Source organism: Danio rerio, chromosome 16 (genome assembly GCF_052040795.2).
Source record: "Danio rerio strain M-AB ecotype USA chromosome 16, GRCz13ab, whole genome shotgun sequence".
NCBI lineage: Eukaryota > Metazoa > Chordata > Actinopteri > Cypriniformes > Danionidae > Danio > Danio rerio.
The window spans coordinates 8,457,981-8,464,992 of record NC_141036.1 but is presented as its reverse complement, the minus strand read 5'-3'; the positions used below and the strand labels follow the sequence as shown (position 1 = coordinate 8,464,992).

The window sequence follows — 7,012 nt, the reverse complement described above, 5'->3', positions numbered from 1 at the left end:
AGAATTAGATTTCAGCAGCCAGCTTATTAACATAACGTTATAGATTTTACACTGCCTAAGGGAAAATGAAATTGTAATACATCTCTTGTGAACGCAGATAACAACGTGACCCGAATATCTTTTTATCTTAAAAAAAAACACACACACTGTGACATTACTCGTGCTAGAATTTTAATCATCTCGTGTTTCAAAAAATATTTATTTGTCTTACAAGCAAGTCATCAAAAGGAATAGCAATTTTTATCGTCTCTTTAATGGTAACACGACGCCCTCTAGGGTTCATTTGTGGAGCAACAAATATTTTAAAGGGCGCTTAAAAATGTGGCGAAAAACAATATGATTTAATATTTTAATGACTAATGTGACTTATTAATGCCACTCTGTGTCATAGTAAACATAAAAAGTAATGTTACCACTTTAATAAGGATTTATTCTGAGGTAAACCTTAGCTCTTTAAATACAAAGAGTGCCACTATTGACCAGCAGGTAGCAGTCGATAGCTTTTTTGTTCTTCAGTCTTTCATTCATTTTCCTTTCGGGTCGCCCAGCGGAATGAACCGCCAACCCTATTGGTCATGTTTTCTTTCAAAAATAAGATCCAAGATTTAGAAATAAAAGATACTTGTCAAATGTTTCTCTATCCCTACTGAAAAAAACAGCTTAAATCAGCCTAGGCTGGTTGGCTGGTATTAGCTGGTCAACCAGGCTGGTTTTAGAGGGGTTTTGGCCATTTCCAGCCTGATCTTAGCTGGTCAGGCTGGGAGATGACCAGCTAAAACCAGCTTAACCAGCTGAGCCAGGTTGGGAGCCCAGCCAAAACCAGCTATGTCCAGCTTAAACCAGGCTTGTCAAGCTGGTTTTAGCTGGATTTAGCTGGTCATTTTCCAGCCTGACCAGCTAAGACCAGGCTGGAAATGGCTGGAAACCAGCCTGGGAATGGCCCAAACCCCTCTAAAACCAGCCTGGTCGACCAGCTAAAACCAGCCTAGGCTGGTTTAAGCTGGATTTTTCAGCAGGGTATTTAAAACAATACTGTAGCAAAATATGACTTTGCTTATGTCAGATGCTTTCTTGCACAGCTGGATGTATAGGTCAAATTCTGGACCTTTATTAGTTAGGGGTGGGTCTTCCAAACCACAGAAACCCCCGCCTGGCTACGGGCCTGTTGTAACCGTTGACATCCATAGTAGGAAAAACAAACGGAAGTCAGTGATAACAGATTTCCAACATTTTTAAAAAAAACTTTTTTTGTGTTCAAATTTATGTCAAGTGAAAGGTGAGTAAATGATGACAATTTCCAGTATTTGGGGTGAACTATCACTTTAATGAGTTTAATGGAAAAAATAATTGCTGAATTTATACGAATGCAGAACAGTTTTCTGTTTTATACAGTAAAGGTTTCTATTTTACACTCTTAGGACACATTGACCTGCATTTCTCCTCAGTGAATTTCAGTTATATTACAACTTTGATAAGAGCCATTGCAAATCCATGTCTCTTGGGTCAAGAACCTGGATATATGACTGTTCTGTGACTGATCTGTATTCAGCACTATCAGATGTTCCACATTGCTGATTGCTGTTGTATGTTTGCACTATGATAGCCTCATATTATATAACAATAATGCTTCAATGTAAAGTCCATATTAGAATGGATGTTTCCCTTCCAACAAAATACAATCTAATAAAATAAGATTCAATGAAATAAAAAAATAATTTTTGAATAGGCCTAAAAGTGTTATAATGAAGGTGAACTATATATATATATATATATATATATATATATATATATATATATATATATATATATATATATATATATATATATATAGGCTGTAAAATAAAATTGCACAGGCCAATATGGAAATTCTAAAGTTTAAAGAGATAGTACACAAAAAATTTTTAAAATTCTCAGTTTCTTTCTTTTGTTGAACACAAAATAAGTTATTTTGAAGAAAACTGAAAATCTGCTTCCATAGTAGGACAAACAAATGGAAGCAAATTTATTTTGTGTGTATTATTTGTTTTATTAGAAGCAAAAAATTTTTGTGACTGCCTCAGTACTCTAAACATGCTGACGTAAGCAGTGAGAGATGACTGATAAAGTGCGAGTTACAGTTAGAATACGATTACTCTTATCAGAAACCAAAGCTGTGTAATGCTTACACTTAAATGGATATTCAATTTGTTTGCTTATCTAATAATTAATTCACATTGATGCTTTGCTGTTTGGAAAAAAAAACTGTTGACAAGTTTTATAAAAAAAAAATATGCATTTATTTTCCTTCAGCTCAGTCTCTATTTCTGAGGTCACCACAACGGAATGAATCGCCAACTTTTCCAGCATATGTTTTATGTACTGGAAAAGCCACGACCCAGTATTGAGAAACACTCATACACACCAATTCACACACACTCATACAGAGACAATTTAGTGTATTCAATTTACCTGTACTGCTTGTCTTTGGACTGTAGGGCAAACTGGAGCACCCGGAGGAAACCCACGCCAAGCCACCTTCTTGCTGTGAGTCGACAGCGCTAACCCCTGAGCCACTGTGCCGCCTATAAATATTCATATATTACAAAATAAATTTTCATATATTATTAAATATTACAAAATATATAGCCATATATTACAAAATACATTTAAATGTTTCTTAGGAATCTTTAAATGCAAATGAAAAAAATGATGGTTTTATTTATCTTCTTAAAGGGACAGTTCATCAATAAATAAATAAATCTGTCAATCTTTACTCCCTCTTGTGTTGTTCCAAAAATATTAACTGTATGAATAGAATTCCTCTGTTTAATTTAAATGAGGAATGAGGAAGAATGTAGCTATCCAAACCATAGATATAAGCTGCATAAAATCGCATACTTACAGGCCCGGATTGGCTAATCGGGAGGACAGGGAGAATTCCCGGTGGGCCGGTCCGTTTTTTTGGCCGCGAGGGCCGGTGTCCCTAGCTCCAGGATCTGTTGCTCTCAGCAGTCACACTTTTTAAATTTATTTATTTATTTACTTGACCACAGTCTTCTTATTCATTATTTTACTGCAGCTCTGCTCTTTTTATATATAACCAGCCTGCAGGTTCATAATGTTATAAGTCACCTTTCACCATACAACCGTTGTGGCCCAGTGGTTAGCACATTATATTACAACGCCGCCGACCCGGGTTTAATCTTCGTCTGACTATGTTATTATTTTCATTTTTATTGTTGAGACATAATACTGTTTGGGTTGTTGAATATTTGAAGTTCTAAAGCAGCTTTTTTCTCAAAAAAAGACGTGATAGTGTAATAAGAAACTGAATTGGAAATGACCTTATTTTAATGTAGTCAGTTGTGAACTGAGGTGGGCCGGTCTGAGGCTTGAAACTCCAGGGCTGGGTTGTGCTAATTGATCAGACCAGTAAAAAACATCTAGAGTACCTACTACAGACTCAGGAACAAAAGGTATTTGTAGTTTTTCAAACTGAGCCAGGATCTCAGGAACAAGAATCTTGACAACATTCATGTTCATTCTTTTTATTTCCGGTCAAGTAAGTTGAAATATAAAGTTAAAGGAGGTCCAACACAATACTAATCAATTACTGTGGTCTAAAAGCAGTCGTTTCAGTTTCATTGTCCAAGCCTTGTACTTCCGCGTTGAATGAGTAACGTAACCCACAATGCATGACTTGCACGTAGCTGTGCATTTATACTTCTGCATTCTGTTTGTCTTGCTCTGTCAATAATCCCTTCGAAGCTGACAGTGGGGTTTCTGTTTCAGTGTTTTCTGTCGTGTTTCTTTGCGGGTGTTTTGTTTACACCAGAAATTCCTGTAATGCTAATTACTGTACAAGTGGATAAAACTTGCTCATTCAGAGGCGTGAACCGGTGGATGTGCAGCCGGTGTCAGCCACAGTGAAGGGCATGCGACTGTGTGAAGGCTGCACTAGACACATCCGTATTTAAACAGCATTAACCCTTTTAGACAGAAGCAAAGTACAATAGCTGTTTATTTGTCTTTGAAGAAAAGTTTGAATATAATTTTCAAACAAGCCACTTTGGGAATCTATGAATCTATACCATGGTGAAGTTGTATTCCGCCATGTTTAGGCTACAGGCATGCTCAGAGCGCACAATGTAAAACATTACAAATCACCACAGTAAAAGCAGACTGTTTTATATAGTAATACATTCTTGAAAAACATCTAACAAACACCGTTGGTTCTTTATAAATGCTCTTTTGGTGTCTGAGAAGCTGAATATTTTTGCATTTCATAATATTATATGTCCAAGCACAGATACAATGCAGAGGTTCCTTACATTTATATAGCGCTTTTCTTGGGTCTCAAAGCGCTTTACACATAGGGGGGAATCTCCTCATCCACCACCAGTGTGCAGCATCCACCTGGATGACGTGACAGCAGCCATTTTGCACCAGACCGCACACCACACACCAGCAGATTGGTGGAGGAGACAGAGTTGGTTAAGAGGCCATGATGGACAGAGGCCAGTGGGCAGATTTGGCCAGGATGCCAGGGTTAAACCCCTGCTCTTTTTCAAAAGACATCCTGGGATTTTTAATGGCCACAGAGAGTCAGGACCTCGGTTTAACCTCTCATCCAAACGACAGCGCTCATTGATTATCCGCTTGTTAAGTGGTGACGTGTTTGTGACGTATGTAATACTGTTTCCGGGTCCAAGCCGCCATTCATTTGAGTGGAGAAATCATTCGTTTATGATCACGTTTTATTCCTATCACAAATTAAAGTTAATTTTACATAAAGTCATAGTGTACACAACAATCTCTGGGCTTGCTGCATAACAAATACCAAAATTTTACAATTTATAAAACATGTATCACTTTCTGGCCATCGGATATTAGGCATGGACATATATACTGCGATCGTGATTTTCGAAAGCATTAAATCGCTTTGTAAACGTTTATTATTACAATTTCATGAGTCTCCCCATTCAGTTGAATAGAGCGCTTGGACCCGGAAGCCGCTTCGCGTGACGTCACACTTAACAAGCGGATAGAGTATTGACCTTATTCTAAAATGCGAAAGTGCGCCTGTTTTCGCGATTGTCTTAGAACTTCCGTTTCAGTCGCCTATGGGAGAAATGACAAGGAATAATAAACGGCAAAAAACGGTCAAACTACTTGCTCTACAAACAAATGTTTGCATGACTATACAGACCAAGTAGAATAATATAACAAGGAAATATCAGTTTGCAAGATCAAACAGCGAAACGAGCAGTTTTTAATGTCTAAAAATTAATGGAAGTGAATGAGACCGGAAGTCTCGTTCCAAAAAGATTCAAATGGCAGCGCCCGCTCGTCTGCGGAGAATAAGGTCAATAGAGTCCCCATCACTATACTGGGGCATTAGGACCCACACAGACCGCAGACCCTGCCAGCCTCACTAACACCACTTCCAGCAGCAACCTAGCTTTCCCATGTGGTCTCCCCTGCAGGTACTGACCAGGCGCAGCCCTGCTTAGCTCAGTGGGTGACCATGTAAGAGTTGCAGAGAGCTAGCTGCCGGTAACATATTAAATTAATGAACAGGCTTATTTGTAATGTCTGTAATCCTTTTCATATACGACTTTCTGCTTTATTTGAAATGTCAGCGCTTACAGTTTACTGCAATTCAGTGTATAGATACCATAAAAATAAATGGGATCCAGGTTCCCTCATCCAAAATTCCCAGAATGCATTGCAATGTAACAATTCTCATTCTCTTCATTTGCAGCATTGTTTAAATATACTAAATACTATGTTTGGAAATGAAACACAGACTCCTAACGTCGTTTTAACATGAAGGAGAAATTTGCACCCTGGAAAATTGCGAAAACACGGGCTTGGCCACGTCGCACCACCTGTTGGTGGTATTTTGTCAGTGCAGCTCAGCGCAATGTGTCTCATCCAACGCTTCTGTGCAGTTCACGGGTTTTCAGGGCGGAGAGCGAGAAGCGCTGAGAGTCGCACTTCCACCAGCAGTCTCTCCACACATACACACACACTGATCAGTACTAAACCTCACACACACACGCACACACACACGGGGCTGGACTCACAATCAGCCGGGTCTTACCATTGCCGTCTTCGGCTCCACAGCCGCCTGAACATTTGGGAATTTCAAGTGGTTTTAATGTTCGCCAGAGCGAGCGGTAAGTCAAAGCTTTGTGTGATAGTGCGTTAGAATGCTAACACGGTTAGCCGGTTAGCATCTGTTTAGGACAATATTACCGTGGGCTACACAGCATCCATTAATGCGGTTGTGTTTTTGACAGCTGTATGCATGATCGGTGGGAGCAAACGATGCTGGATCGGCCTGGTTTCAGCGTATGTGTGGTCATCACCGACTGTGTCAGGAGCGTGTAGCCAGTTAGCTATTATTTATATCCCCTTCCTCTATGGATGCATGGAGCTCGTAAGGAGCTTATGGGCCAGATCAGGCCTGGCATGCATGGGCATATGAGGTTTGCTTTCACATGATGTGCACATCACCAAACATGGATGCTTTTCCTCTCTTTGTACATGTAGATTTGTTAGCATCGACGCTAGGAAATTGTTTCGTGATGGTGGACGTTAACTAGTCTGTTTTGTTTTAGGATGTACATTCCTAATTGCATCCCATCAAGAAGACTGATGTTGTTGAGTGTGTATCTTGGTAACTGTGGTTTGAAGCTCTCAGCATTAAAGGTTATATTCATTTGTTGTGATCACATTACTGCTTGTCTGTGTTTGCAGGTTTCGTTTTAGTCTAATGGTGTTATGGACACTAAAACGCTGATATTTGCTGGATTTGGTGCCTTAAAGTCTTCACTTAGAGCATTAATTGTTCATCAGTCCTTTCGGACTTAATTGCAGAGGCAAGTAGAGTTCAGGAGATCAGGTTCAGTTGTAGTACTGTAGACTTGATCAATATATCTCATGTCACAGTGGAATGTGTAAGGTGTGGAGCACGTTCCTTCAGCCTGCTGTACTGTAATCTTGTTGTTACGCAACCTAGAAGGTA

The 7,012-nt window shown here is 39.2% G+C and overlaps 1 protein-coding gene and 1 long non-coding RNA gene across 3 annotated transcripts in view; one reads left to right on the top strand and one right to left on the bottom strand.

Annotated features, from left to right (window-relative positions):
* The window catches only part of LOC147840126 (uncharacterized), a 402,217-nt gene that overhangs the window by 362,710 nt on the left and 32,495 nt on the right, over positions 1–7,012 (bottom strand). The window lies entirely within an intron of this gene.
* The window catches only part of snrka (SNF related kinase a), an 80,355-nt gene continuing 79,347 nt past the window's right edge, over positions 6,005–7,012 (top strand). The window contains 1 exon segment of the mRNA NM_001193327.3: positions 6,005–6,161. The gene's annotated coding sequence lies outside the window, so the exon portion shown is untranslated.